The sequence below is a fragment of the Megascapheus bottae genome, chromosome 4, assembly GCF_031878675.1.
Source record: "Megascapheus bottae isolate mThoBot1 chromosome 4, mThoBot2.hap1, whole genome shotgun sequence".
NCBI classification, from domain to species: domain Eukaryota; kingdom Metazoa; phylum Chordata; class Mammalia; order Rodentia; family Geomyidae; genus Megascapheus; species Megascapheus bottae.
In genome coordinates, this window is record NC_143512.1 from 51,442,852 (window position 1) to 51,457,444 (window position 14,593).

At 43.2% G+C, this 14,593-nt stretch overlaps 1 protein-coding gene across 1 annotated transcript in view; it reads left to right on the forward strand.

The window, feature by feature from the left end:
- Nucleotides 1-2,935: 2,935 nt before the first annotated feature.
- Nucleotides 2,936-14,593, forward strand: part of Elovl7 (ELOVL fatty acid elongase 7) — a 69,572-nt gene continuing 57,914 nt past the window's right edge. The window contains exon 1 of the mRNA XM_090331907.1: nucleotides 2,936-3,003. The gene's annotated coding sequence lies outside the window, so the exon portion shown is untranslated. The remainder of the gene's footprint in view (nucleotides 3,004-14,593) is intronic.

Genomic DNA, 14,593 nt, shown 5'->3' on the forward strand with positions numbered 1-14,593 from the left:
ATTCAAATTAAATCAGTTGCCTGGACAACTCCTGTCCTTGTCCAACTTTGTCCTCTCATTTTTCCTCAGAACGAAAGCAATGCACTCCTTCCTTGCTTAAGGCACACACCCAGAGTCATTCTTAACCTGCTCTCCCTCCCCCATTCTCTCTCACATTCCATTGCATCCTTGGGAAGTCCCATTGATATTTCCTTATAACTATATTTTTAAAATCTATCAACTTGGTTCAAGCCATTTTATCTCTTATCGGAATAGTGCAAATTTCCTAATCATCTCTTTACATCTGCCCTTCCTCTCCCCTCCGTTCTCTATGCTGTCTAAAACTTCTTTTAAAACATCAGATGGTGTCACTTCTCTGCTGAGATAAGTCTTGACCTCATTTATTATCCTCATTTGCAGCTGCTCTGCCTTCCCTGTTGTTCTAAGAACCTGAACCTTCCATGCATGCTAATAATGCCTTTACCTAGCGGCTCCCATTGGCTCGAATACTGTCATCTGGCTGGGTTCATAGGGTTGCCACTCTCAAATAATAGTATTGTAACTTCCTGCATCCAAAAGGCCTTACAGTGTTCCTTTCTTTCTATTCATAGCACTTATGGCAACCTAAACAACATATTCCACTTATTCACTATTTATTAATTGTATGTTACTCATCACCTAAAATGAACAGTAGGTTGTTTTTTTTTTTGTCTGACAGCATTTTTTTTTTGGTCTTAATTTAGAATCTTTGGGTCCTGAAATACAAGCAGCACTTACTTATTTGTTACATGAATGCATCTGTTTAATCTGCTTATTTGAAAAATTATGTGGCTAGAAATAGCAGTAATAATAGTCATTGTGTATATAATATAAAAAATCGGAACTGGGGGGCTGGGGGCTTGGCCTAGTGGTAGAGTGCTTGCCTAGGATGCATAAAGACCCAGATTCAATTCCTCTGTATCATACACACAGAAAAAAGCCAGAAGTGGTGCAGTGGCTCAAGTAGTAAAGTTCTAGCCCTGAGAAAGCCCAAGGACAGTGCTCAGGCCCTGAGTTCAAGGCCCAGGATGGGCAAAAACAAAAAACAAAACCCAAAAAACCGGAACTTGGAAAATTGAGAGGATGGGTTGGGGTGGGAAAAGTGTCAGAGAATGATGAAAGGTGTGACACTGATCACAATGCACTGCGCTCATAACCTGATTTGTGGAACTGAAATCCCTTCGTACAACTATGTAAAGACAAAGGCAGGCATCATTAACTCACTCTAATTCCCAGAGGATTTGCATATTTTCTAAATAATCCATCTATGATATGAAGAGGTAAAGTTTATCCAAACAAGATAATTGTGTGACTGTGTGGGTGTGTTTCCAAACCCGGATTTGTGGGTGACAGGTAAGCATCTACCACTGATCAACGTCACCAGCTAAAGGGAAATACATTTAGTTTCTCTGACTTCAAGATTCAAGTGTGTTGCCAATTTTTTTTTTCCAGTTGTGGGGCTTGAACTCTGGACCTGGGTGCTGTCCCTGAGCTCTTCAGCTCAAGGTTTGCGCTCTGTCACTTGAAGGACATCTCTTACGTTTTTCTGGTAGTTAATTAGAGATAAGAGTCTCACCGACTTTCCCGTCAGGTTGTCTTTGAACCGTGATACTCAAATCTTAGCCTCCTGAGTAGCTAGGATTACAGATGTGAGCCACCAGCGCCTGGCAGATTCCATCATTCCATCTTTTTTTTTTCTTTTTCTAGCTGTTCTTTAATGAGTGCTCAAACTTTTACGTTAACATATTAAAATCTCTAGGATTAAGCTGGTGATGGAAACTATAGATAAGGAAAATATGCTGTGACCCTCTGCTGCTTCTCTGTACCCACACTCCCGGTTTAGGGGACTCTTCTCTCTGATTCCATGTTGAGATGCTGAGATCTCAGCTCAAAACACCTGGTTGTTAGGTAGGTGGGTCAGGAAGACAAGCTGAGGTGATCTGCAGGTATTTGGCAGACAGTTCGTTACTAGTTCTGCTGTAGAAGCACGTAACTAAGGGACTACTTTGCCTCCCAGGTATAATTCTAAATTTAATCAAGGTTAAAAGGGTGGTAGCAGACCCATGAATCAGAACAATTGCTCAAAAAATTGTGCGCACAAACACAAGCCTCCATTTACCTTCCCCTCCACTTCCCAGCCCAACAGTAGATAAGGGGAATTAAGTTTGCTAGACTTTGTTCAGCACGGCAGTTGCTGTTATTAGCCAGGGGAAAGATCTTTTTACACACAACTGTTCCTTGCACATAAAAGCCACTTCTGCACTCATAAATTTTCAGCAACATACAGTTTCTTTCCAAAAACAAAACAAAAAGAACTGAAAGTGAAGGTGTGGGAAATTTTGTAATCTGCATGTCGTTTTACACAGAAATTTCAGTCTCACAGGTCACTTAATTACTATGCATCTTGATCAATTTTACCCTCCTTATTCCTTCCCACCTGTCTCCACAAGTCTTAAGAAGGAAATTGATGGAGCCAAAGTGGAGCTTGTCTTTTCAGGGTCTCCCTTGATCCGGCCTCCGTTTTCCACGTAAACCATCCCTCCAGAGTAATTTCCAGGTATCATTTATTAATAATTTATTTATTTTGTTTGTTTTGGTAAGCCTGGGGACGACTTTAGGTGACGGCAATTTTGCTCAGAAGGAAACACGACCAGCACCAAGGGTCTCCAAGTAGTCGGGGAATCCACCTTCGGGGCCTGGCTGGGAGCATCCGGGCGCGGGGTGCGGGTGCGGGCGCGGCCCGGGATGGGGCTCCTCCCTCCCCGGGGCTCGGCGGGCACCTGGCGGCCGCGGCGGGCGGGCGGGCGAGGGGCGGCGCCGCGCGCGTCACGCGGCGGGGTGGGAGCGTGGGCAGGTGACACCCCGCGGCCTCCTCCACCCTACAGCTTGGTCGGCGGCCCGGGCAGCAGGGGCCGCTGTGAGGAGCTCCGCGCTCGCGCCGCCGCCCGCGTTCCCGCGCGCCCTCGGCGATCTGCTCCGTGCCTGGTGAGTGGGGAAGAGTACGATGAGGGGCGGGGGGGGGGGGGTCACCCTCCCAAGCCGGGGTAAACTTTTGTGGGGTGCGGCGGAAAGCACCGGAGAAAGGGAGAGAGCCGAGGTGGAAGGCGCCGGGGAGCAGCAGCGGCTTGGAGGAACTTGGGCGCGGCGCGCCAGGAGTGGAAGCCGGATGCGGGGCACTCGGGGTGCCCGGCCAGGCCCTCCCTGTTCTTGGGGAGACTCCTGGGAAGTGCTCTCCCTCCTCGCCTGGCGCTTGTGGAGGGCGGCAACTCCTGTTGCGAGGAAAGGGGTCGCCGCGCTCACCTGCGCCTTCCCGCGGAGCCCCTCGGCCGCGCGCGCGCCCACCCGCGGGGAGGGTCGAGGCCCGCGAGCGCGCGCGCAGGCAGGAGCCCGGACGCTGGGTCCCGGGCGGAGGGACCGGCTCGACCTTGGCCGCCCGAGGTCAATTTCCCGACTTGGGATCTGGCCTCTCCAGACGTCCCCTCCCAGTCCCCGAGACCCCGCGCCGCCCTGCTTCCTTCCAGCGGCCGGCGAGAACGCGGGGCGCTGCTCCTGGCCCCGGGCGCTGCCTCATTGACGATCGGAGCTGTATCCAGTCCCGGCGGCTGCCGCTGGGCCGGGCCGGAGAGGGATGAGGGCAGGGCCGTGGAACAGGTCGTTCCGGAGATGGGATAGGATAGCCGGCGATGGTATCATCCACCGCGCCGCGCCGCTGGAAGGGAAGTGGGCCTCTCCCTCGCTGATCAGCGCTGATTCAAACTTACCGGAGGCGGACGAATGCTCCCGGGAGCTCCCCGAGGAGCTCGGGAGAGAAGAATCGGGACGGGGTCCCAGCCCAGCGCCCGGGCAGTTGGGCAAACAGGTCCAGTTCCTAGAGGAGAATCCACTGAGGGACTCGAGTTCCCACCGGTCCTCCCCCTGCTAGGAAAGCGTTTCCACGTATCCCTGTGGGCTCTCCACGCACACTTCACACTTTACCTTTATCGCCTAACGTCTACAAAAGTCATCAAGACTTGGTGTGTGTCTCTGCCTTCGAACCAGGCTCTTGCCCATTCGTTCCCTTAGTCTGTAGCTTCTATTTAATAGATTATTGTCCCTAAAACCACTAAGGATCTTAGTGATCGCGGCCCCACCCCTGGCAGACGTTTATCGAATACCAAGTGCCAGGCGCTGCCTGTGTGAACGCTGAGAAACTCCAACGACGCTTGGAGGAAGAAGGTATTAGTCTCTTTGTACCAGCAAGGACAGGGAGGCACAGAAAGGTCATCTCTGTAACAGCAGGAAGCATTCCCACTCTGGGGCCCTGGACTCCAGCGCTGGATGTTAATTACTGTGTAGTCTAACCCACCTAGACATCCTCTCTGAGTCCTTATTCTCCTGGATCAGACTTTCTCATTCAATCTCTGGCCCCTCCCTATAGTAGTTTTACACACACCGGCCCTCTCTCTCACTCCTCTCCTCATCCCCCCCCCCATCTTCACTTGTGTAATATTTCTCAGTGCACCTTATGGTACTTTCCTTGGACTAGCCAAGGCTTCTGTAGGAGGATTGTTTTGTCAAGGGTTTCACCATCATCTTATTCCCCTAAACTCAACCAACTGTCTCATGTTGCCCACTCCTAACTGTGAAATATCCTTTTACTTATGTTTATGGGGGGTCCAGTATCCTCCACCAGTCTCACCCTTCATGAGGGTGAATACACCTTCCTCTGTATTCACCAGATCCACATCTCCCCGACCAATCCTTCCTCACTTGTCAGGCTTACTGACCCATTCTTACTATTGGTTATCTTCAGTATTTGCTTTCCACAGATAAGATCACAGACAACTTAGGACATCTTATTTCAGATCTTATCCTAGTAGGTGCTTGATGTACGTTTGTAGAATATAATGTCACCTTCTAAGGTATGGATGGAGTAGGTGTGGTGATGGCATAACTTAAGCCAGATGGTACAAAAAATATGAAGGAGTTTTCATTGATAAAATGTGAGAACTGCTCACGCCTGTAATCCTAGCTACTGAGGAGGCTGAGATCTGAGGATCACAGTTCAAAGTCTGCCCAGGCCCAGAATTCAGGCCCCACGATCAGAAAGAGAGAGAGAGAGAGAGAGAGAGAGAGAGAGAGAGAGAGAGAGAGAGAGAGAGAGAGAGAGAGAGAGAGAGAGAGAGAGAAGAGAGAGAGAGAGAGGAAAAGAAATGAGGGAACTGCAGGGAATATTGATGCATTGCCACCCACCGGGTGCCCAGTTACTGTGACTAAAAATAGTATTTAGAGGTGTGAAGTAAATTAGCAGGGAATTGTGAATCTTAACAAAGTGAAATATGAAACCACAGTCTTCAGAAAAAAAAAACATTTTGAAAGGAAAGCACATACAGGAAAGTGCACAAGGCCTAAACGCATAGGATGAGCAGCAGATATATTTAGCAGTGGAATTTTCTATTATAGCAGGAGATAGGACAGATGGATGAGGCTTCAGTCAGGACAAAGGGGACTCTTTTCACGAAGTATGTAATTCATGTAGGCCTGAACTAAGCTAGAGAGGCATTGTCCAGAAAGAATTGCCTGTGTCTGAGGAGATTTGGAGTGAGAAGCAGGGAAGAGTGAGAAGTGGCACCAAAAAGGTGAGGACAGAAGGCAGAAGAGGAAAGTTCTGACTCGCTAAGCCTTGTTTTTTCCTTTTTTGCCTTTGCCTTTCTTTTGTTCCATGAATGTTTTCCCATAACAGACTCTATCTACAGTTTTAATATTCTGTGATTTCCATGTAATGCAAAGAAAGTATTTTATCTTATGTTTTTTTATTTGCCTTGTTTATCTATCCTGGGGGGTCAGTAGGGACACAGAAATGGAAAGACAAAGGCTGAATGTGCATCGGTGGTACTCAGTAGACACTAGCCTGAAAATGAAGTCTTGTTTTTAACACTCATGGTTTGTATAATCTAAAAATTATAATGTACTTTAGTGATTTTTCATGTGTGTATGTGTTTACACATGTATGCATGTGTATGTTTGTGTGTCTTGTCTGTGTGTGTGTGGTTCTGGAGATTGAGCTCAGGACTTCACATGTGCTAGACCAATGCTGCATTATGAGCAGCTGTATTTCAATAGTATTCTACTAGTAGATAGGTTGATTAGCAACAATTATAGTAATTGTTTTCTTTGTAGATATATCACTTTGCAATGATAGTGTTCTAGAAATGGAGTTGTTTTGTCAACAAATATGGTCACTTTCATGGTTTCTGATAGTAATTTTTTTGAAGATGAATACATTATGGCTACCCCCTTTAAAAAAATCTAGGAATTAGCAATTCAGTTCAATAAAAGCAGTCACTTTGGTCAGTTTCCCAGGAGTGCTGTAACAAAGAGCCACAAAAGGGTGGTTTAAAATAACAAAAAATGTGTTGTCTCCCAGTTCTGGAGGCTACAAGTCTCAATCAGAGTGCAAGCATTGTTAAGTCCCTCTAAAAGCTCTGAGGGAAACTGTTCTTGTTCATGGAGGCAGCAGCAATCCTTGGTCTGGTGGAGCCCATTCACTGCCTGTGTCTTCACAGGGTCTTCTGTGTGAGTCTGTGTCTTCATATAACCATCTTCTTATAACTATTGGATTGAGAGTTTACCCTATTCGAGTAGACTTTTTAATCAATTATGTCTACACAGACCTGATTTCTAAATAATGTCCCATTCTGAGGTAGGGTGATTAGGACTTCAGCATATCTATTTAGAGGACACAACTCAATTTGCAACAGGGATTGTGCAGTACAGCATAAAAAGGTCTCTGATCTTGGCCAGGAGTTTGGACTACTGATAGAGTGCTTGCCTAGCATGCATGCAGACCTGGGTTCTATTCCTGGAAGTGGTGCTGTGGCTCAAGTGGTAGAGTATTGGCCTTGAGGAAAGCTCAAGGACAGTGCTCAGGCCCTGGGATTGAACTCAGTCTCTAATCTTAAATAAGTTTGGTTAAGTTTCAGAAGTAGGACTTTTCCTGATTTGATTGTTTATTCTCCACGATGCACCTCTCATGCAAACATCAGCTTTAGGGATAGGAAAGGGTGATATTTACAGGAGGATTTTAGAGCTATTGTAAATATGGTAACATGTCAAAATGTGAAAGAACTTAGAACTCAGAATTTCAGTAACATATGTGAACCAAGCGATAAATAGTTTTGAGATGACTATATATTACAGGTGTTTCATTCACAAGCCATGTAAAAGTTAAAAGCTAATGAGAATTTGACAATTTTTTTTTTGCCAGTCCTGAGCTTGAGCTCAGGGCCTGAGTACTGTCCTTGGACTTTCTCAAAGCTAGAGCTCTATCACTTGAGCCTCAGCACCACTTGCGGCTTTTTTCTATATATGTGGTGCCAAGGAATTGAACCCAGATCTTTGTGCATGCTAGGCAAGCACTCTACCACTAGGCCAAACTCCCGGCCCAGAATTTGACAATTTTTAACGATTTAAAAATATAAATTCCTGTTACTCTTAATAATTGATTTAGATATACTAAAAGCATGTATTATTGTCTTTTTTGTAAATAATAGAAGTAGGTATATGATCTGATATATTTCTTGACTGTTGTCCAGTGAAATTGGTTTTCATGTCATTTACAAGTTTTCCATATTGAAGATATATTAATTAGTTTGGTGAACCAGTTATGTAGGCTGTTAACACCAATAACATTCTATCTTATTCTTCTAATGTAAAATATAGGGCCAAATCTAGGCATTTCAGAAGTTGCATACTTGACAAACAATTGAGTGTCAGCTTTGTGTCAGGCACAGTGGCTATTAGAATGCTAAAGGCCAGGCTCGAGCCTATGTGTGTAAGAGAGCAAAGTGTAGCAATAGACAAGTGTCCCAGAGACATAGCAGAGGCAGGCAGTCAAGGTAGCTCTTCTAAGGTAAGAGTAGAGAATTGCTAGGTAGACAAATGAAGCGAGGGATGGAAAATCAAATCTAGATAGAAAGAATGTGTGTGAGATCCGAGAATTGGACATTTTTTGATATACCACAGAAGTCAGTGTGAGACAAGGCTGCTGAGGCTTCAGTGAGCCAGGTTTCCTGAGAACCTCATTTGGTCTGCTAAAGATTTTGGATTTTACTTTGAAGCCATGAGAAACTTGTCAGGAAGACCTGTAAAGATTCATATTTTGAACTCATACCTCTGAGGTCGGCCACTTTACCCTTTAGTAAAGCCCTGTTTCATTCTCTATCTGATCTGGACACCCTAGCTACTTTCACTGTTTACATTAGCTACATTATATACGCTCAGCTTGCACATGAATTTTGGAATAGAAAACCAACTGTTTCACTGTCCTTTGGCCCTTTGTGCTTATAGGAGATTCCATCTGCATTTAAATTGGAAATCTCTTATTGGCAATTATGGGGTGGAAGTCTGGAGAATTTTTTACATATCAGTACTAGTGGCAGTAAGCACTTTATGTGTTTTCTCATTCATTGTCTCTAGTCAACAAGGTCTACATGAGGATTGCAACCTTTTTGGTAGCCATGACCACGGGATGGAGAGGAAAGTGAGTGTGGTCAGGTTACACTGGAAAAAGCATGAAGTCGGGATTGAAAACTAGGTCTCCTTAACGAGGTTCAGGCTCTTCCCCTCTGCATCTAAGAGACTGATCTAAGAGAATGTGAAGGTAAGAAAAAGGAGGAAGAGAGGAGTGTGAGTGCTTGCTGATTAAGGGTGTTTTACCATTTAAAAATGTTTTTAAAGAGCTTAGGGTCTCTTACATAGCAAATAAGCCCTCTGTCATGAGGACTACCCTTCTCCTAGTCCTTTCGTTTGTCTTTTTGGTTTTGAAATAGTGTCTTCATAGTATTGCTTTGCCTGATCTGGAACTTGTGACTCTCTTGCCTTTATCTTCCCAGTAGTTGGGATCATAGGTGTACATCATGCCCAGCAATCAGTAATTTGTCTTAAGCCAGGTACTCACTGGTGGCTCAGGCTGTAATTCTAGGCCTGTGATCCAAAGGATTTTAGTTCAAACCTAGTTTGGGGGAAAAAAGTCTCTAACACTCCTTCTCCAAGAAAACCAGCAAAAAGCTGGGCTGGAAGTATGACTCAAGTGGCAGAGTACCAGCCAACCAAGCAAGCTAAGTGACACAGGAGGCCTTGAGTTTAAACGAAAGTAGCAGGGGGGAAAATATCCAAATCTGCCTGGTTTTTGGTGGTGGTGCAGCTGTGGTCCTCCCTTCCCTGTCCTCCCCTCCCCTCCCTTCACTCCCTCTCCTCCCCTCCCTTCCCTTCTCTCCCTTCCCCTCCCCTCCCCTCCCTGCCTCTCTTCTTTCCCTGCTTGCTTGCTTTGTGCCATCTTTAGGTAGATAATGCTGTTCTGGATTCTGTGAGCCCAAAAGACTTACCTAGAAACAAACCAACAAACCAACAATGTCAGTTGCACATTTTAATGCTGTTAGGTGTTTATTCTACTAGCTCAGGTGGTTAACTGCATCCTTCATCCTCTTCTCTGTAGTTCCCACTGCTGTGCCTTTAATGTGAAGAAAGGCAGAGGGGGTGTTTTTAGGAATCCAGAATCCAAGTACTGGTGATACAGTAGTTAAGGTTGAGATCCTGAGCAAATGGGGAGTGTAAATCATTGTGAGAACCACTATTTATTGTTTGAAAGAAGAGAAAATGTGAGCAGTGAATATGATATTTTACATTAAACTTGATAGTTTTCAAATGAAAACATTGTAATGAAAATTATATTTAGTAGAACATATGCAGTCTCCATTTCTATTTCTTTGTTGTTGTTGCCGGTACTGAGACTTGAACTTAATTTTTTTTTTCATGGTTAATTGGAAATGGCGGCTAAGGGACTTTTAAAATTTTTTATTGTATTTTATTGTCAAGGTGATGTGCAGTGGGGTTACAGTTACATACATAAGTTTGTGAGTACTTCCCCTCCCCCCACCAAGTTGAAAAGTTCATTTCCAACATATCGTTGTCTTGTGAGTCTTGCTGTTGCATTAGTTCACCCTGTCTTTCCACCAGGTTTCAGTCTTCTGAGTAGTTAGGTTTACAGGCATGAACCACCTGTTGCTGTATTTGGAAACACAGTCTCTCTGTGTTGCCCAGACTCATGATACTCCTGCATCCACCTCTTGAGTGCTGGGATTATAGGCATGTACCACCATGCCTGGTGTGTCAGTGCCATTTCTGTAGGTAAAAACAATTGGATTTTGACACTTTGCATGTGTTTATCTCTAATGATAATATATCCTGTTGACATGTCTAACCGCTTGATCTGATGGGACTATACTCTTGATTTCCTCTTCATCTAGTCTAATAAGTGCCAGGCATGATAAACACTGGCTTCTAGTGACTTGGTTCTGTTCCAGCTGCTGGGTTATTGGCTCAGCAAGTCTTTTCTATTGCAAACCTGTTTGCACCAGTTACACTTGTTATTATAATAGATAATTTAGATAAATGTTTTAAGTTATGCAACCTAAGTGTGAAAAAAGAAAAATATTATTTCAAAGAAAGACAGGTATAATTCTTTGAAAATTTTTCATCAAAGTGAGTTGCTAGAAATGTGTTCATGAGAAATATAAGAAAACAGAAAGTAATTTGTAAAAACCTCAAAGATAAAATTTTGGGCTTATCTTATGTGATTACTTTTATTGTTTTTGTTTTGTGATTTTGCTACACTTAGAAAATGGAAGCTAGAAATTAGAGGAAATAAAGTCTGAGTATGGTTTGTACTAGAAAAGTATTGGTGAGGTACTCTTCCTTGAGGAAAGTTTTGCAATTGCTTTGTAATATTGAAAAATTGATAAATATTTGTACATTAAAGATAAACAAAATATTATATAAATGTATATTTGCACTATCAACGTTTTTATCTTGTGCTTGTTCCCAGACTTGAACTCAAAGTCTCATGCTCTCATTAGGCTTTTGTGTTCACAGCTGGTGTGCTTGCCACAAGAACTGTGTCTCTAGTTGGTTGGTAAGGGATGTAGTCTTGCAGACATTTTTCTCTAGGCTAAGTTCGAACTGCAATTGGTCCCCCAGGTTATAGCCTCCTCAGTAAGTAGGTTTTGTTTTGTTTTTAAATAGGTATGAGCCACTGACATCCAGCTGCAACAATTTTTCTTTTGATCAACTTGTTTTAGTCAAAATGCTGCTGTTGGACTGTAATTTTTGTTCTATTGTTTACTTTTTTGCTATGGTAGCAAGTGATTGGAATCCTTGCTTCTAAGTAGCTACATAATTACATGTTTCCTGTATCATCAAGGTCATATAGAACTTTTCCATTGGGATGTAATTCCCCAGAGTACATACAGATTTTTCCTTGCTTAGCATACCATCCTAAAAGTATATAATCATTGGTGTTTTTTATTTTATATTGGACTTTTGGCATTCATATGATATTTTGTTTTTTTTATTAATATGAGCCAATCTATAGAACTTGGGCTGATTCCTACTTGCCTTCAAGAGTTTACGTAAAAATTATATAAAATATGTACATGAAAGTATATATTGCAGTATTAACCAGTTTATTAAAATTCTTTCTCTTCCTTTCCCTGTCTTCTCTCCTGCCCCTTTATATTTATATTTGTATTTTTATTTATTTATTTTTTTGTGAGTCATTGGGCTTGAACTTGGCATGGGCGCTGTCCCTGAGCTCATCAGGTCAAGGCTACCACTCTACCCTTAAGCCAAGCCCCACTTCCTGTTTTCTGGAGGTTAATTGGAGATAAGAGTCTCAGGTCCTTTTGTGCCCAGGCTGGCTTTGAACCTTGATCCTCAGATCTCAGCCTTCTCAGTAGCTAGGATTACACGTGTAAACCACTGCACACGGCTTTATATTTTTATTTTTTGTTTATTTATTTATTTATTTTTTTGCCAGTCCTGGGCTTGAGCTCAGGGCCTGAGCACTGTCCTTGGACTTTCTCAAGGCCAGAGCTCTACCACTTGAGCCTCAGCACCACTTCCGGCTTTTCTATGTATGTGGTACCGAGGAATTGAACCCGGGTCTTCATGCATGCTAGGCAAGCACTTTAACCACTAGGCCAAACTCCCGGCCCCATATATTTTTATTTTTTGACAAGTACTCACTATGCAATTTAGACTGTGAACTCTCCATCTTCCTGCCTCAGCCTTAAAGGTATGCAGGTATGTCTCACCATTCTCAAGTTAATGAACTGTTAAGTGTTGTTAAGTTGAGAAGTTGAGTTGGGAAAAATATTACTTGTTCTAGCTTCAAAAAGTAATTACGGAAGTACAGTCATTTTTACCTAAAGCATCAACAAATAAAAGCAAAAGAATGGAACTTTTAAAATGAAAAAATGCTTATTATTATAATACTATTTATTAAGTACTAGCTATATTTTGGGCATTGTAATAAATTCTACATAGGCTTTATCTTATTTAATCTTAATATAAACCTACCAAGGAAATGGTACTGTTCATATTTTGTAAAGAAGGAAACCTCAGGCCTTGCCCCACTATGTCTCAGAGTTAACCCATCTACTCATATACTGACTTTTAGGACATGTAAATAACTTTAGAAAATAAAGATTGAAGGTGTATGTTTCATATACTTATGAAATAGGAAAATTTTATAATTTGCATATGATTGTATATAATTTACATTCAAATTTCCCCCCTCAAGGCACTTGAAGTACTCACACTGAGGATATTAAGATCCTAGAATAGATAACACTAAATTTTAGCTTCAGATGGAACCTACTACTCTAGAAGCAACCACAACTCTAATGGTTTGCCTTTCATTTGCTTGCTTTAAAGCACGTGGCTGGGAGTGTAGTCTAGTGGTAGAGTGTTCACCTAGCATGCACAAAGCCCTAAGTCCTGTAGCTCCAGTGGTAGAGCACTAGCCTTGAGTAATCCTGTCCAAGGACAGTGACCAGGCCCTGAGTTCAAGCCCCAGGACTGGCAAAAAATACAAAACGCATATGTGTAAGGCAGTTCATTCTTGCCTTGGGGTCTTTTTCTTTACTGTTCTCTATTTCAAGACAATCCCCCACCCACATTCCTTTCAATGCTCTAGGTCTTTCTGATGACTGAATAATGCTTAAATCCTCTGCCTCCAGTTACCTGATTACAACATTCTGTCTTTATTTCATTTTGTGCATAACTTTTGCCACTATTCCTTGTGGGAATAGGGACCTTGCTGTCCTCCTCCAGTCAAGAAAGGTGCTTGACTCATTGTGGGTATCAACTATTTGTTGACTGAGAGAAAGGAGACAGAATTCCTTCTTTGACAGATCCCATCGTTTTTTGAACATTCTGCCCTCAGGGGCCTTGAGTCATGTTTTCAAGCCAGGATTTAAGACCCTGTCAGCTCAGTCTCACAGACAGAACAGGCAGTAGTTTTGTTCCTAATAAAATGGTGTGGGGAGAAAGAGAGAAGGGAACACATGAGGTGGGGAACAAGGAGTCAAAATCACATTAACTGTCCGTTGTCTTCTTTTTCTTCCTCCTCCTCCTACTACTCTCCCTCCTCCTCCTCCTCCTCCTCCTCCTCCTCCTCCTCCTCCTCCTCCTCCTCCTCCTCCTCCTTTCTTTTTTCCAGTCCCAGTGCTTGAACTCAGGGTCTGAGCACTATCATTGGGCTTTCTCAAGGCTAGAGCTCTACCACTTGAGCCTCAGCACCACTTCCAGCTTTTTCTAGGTATGTAGCACCAAGGAATGGAACCTGGCTCTTCATGCATGCTATGCAAGCACTCTACCACTAGACCAAGCTCCCGGCCCCTTAACTGTTGACTTCTATCAAGGAAGGAATCATTCCCTTCCTCTACCTCACTACCTATCTACAAGAAACACAAGAGAAAACAAAATAAAACTATTTATCAGCAACCAGTCATGAACCCTTCTCAAGCCAAGCTTAAAATGACAACAGTATAAGGTATCGTGTATCACATTCCCGGAAATGCCTGACTCTTTGGGACTATCTGCTCTTAGAGGGCCCATTAGGAGCACTCAGTTGTATAAGTCAATAAGGCCATGTTGCCAAAAGGAGACCCAAATCTCATGAGTCTTTCCATCATTCCAGATTCATCTTCAGCATATCTTTCCTTAATGATAGTCAAAATTCATTCTTTAAAGCTGTACAATAAATAAAAAACTGAAAAAGGAGATAATAAAAAGATGATATTAGGTATATGCTTTCTTTTTTGTCTTTTTCTTTCTTTCTTTTTTATTTTTTATCGGCTGTGGAACTTGGATTCTGGGCCTGGGCACTGTCCCTGAGCTCTTCAGTTCAAGGCTACAACCTTATCCCGTGAACCACAGCGCCGCTTCCAGTTTTCTGGTGGTTAATTGGAAATAAGAATCTCACAGACTTTAGTGCCCTGACTGGCTTTGAACTGTGATCCTCAGATCTCAGCCTCCTGAGTAGCTAGGATTATAGACATGAGCCACCATGCCAGGCTATACTTTCTTAAATCAATAAAGCAGAGTGAATCCATTGATTCTTATGGTTTCAATTTTTTGCTCTTAAAGGAAGTATCATACTGAGCACTGGTGGCTCATACTTGTAATCTTACCTGAGGCTGAGATCTGAGGATTGTGGTTCATAGCCCGCCCAGGCAGGAAAGTCTGTGCGATT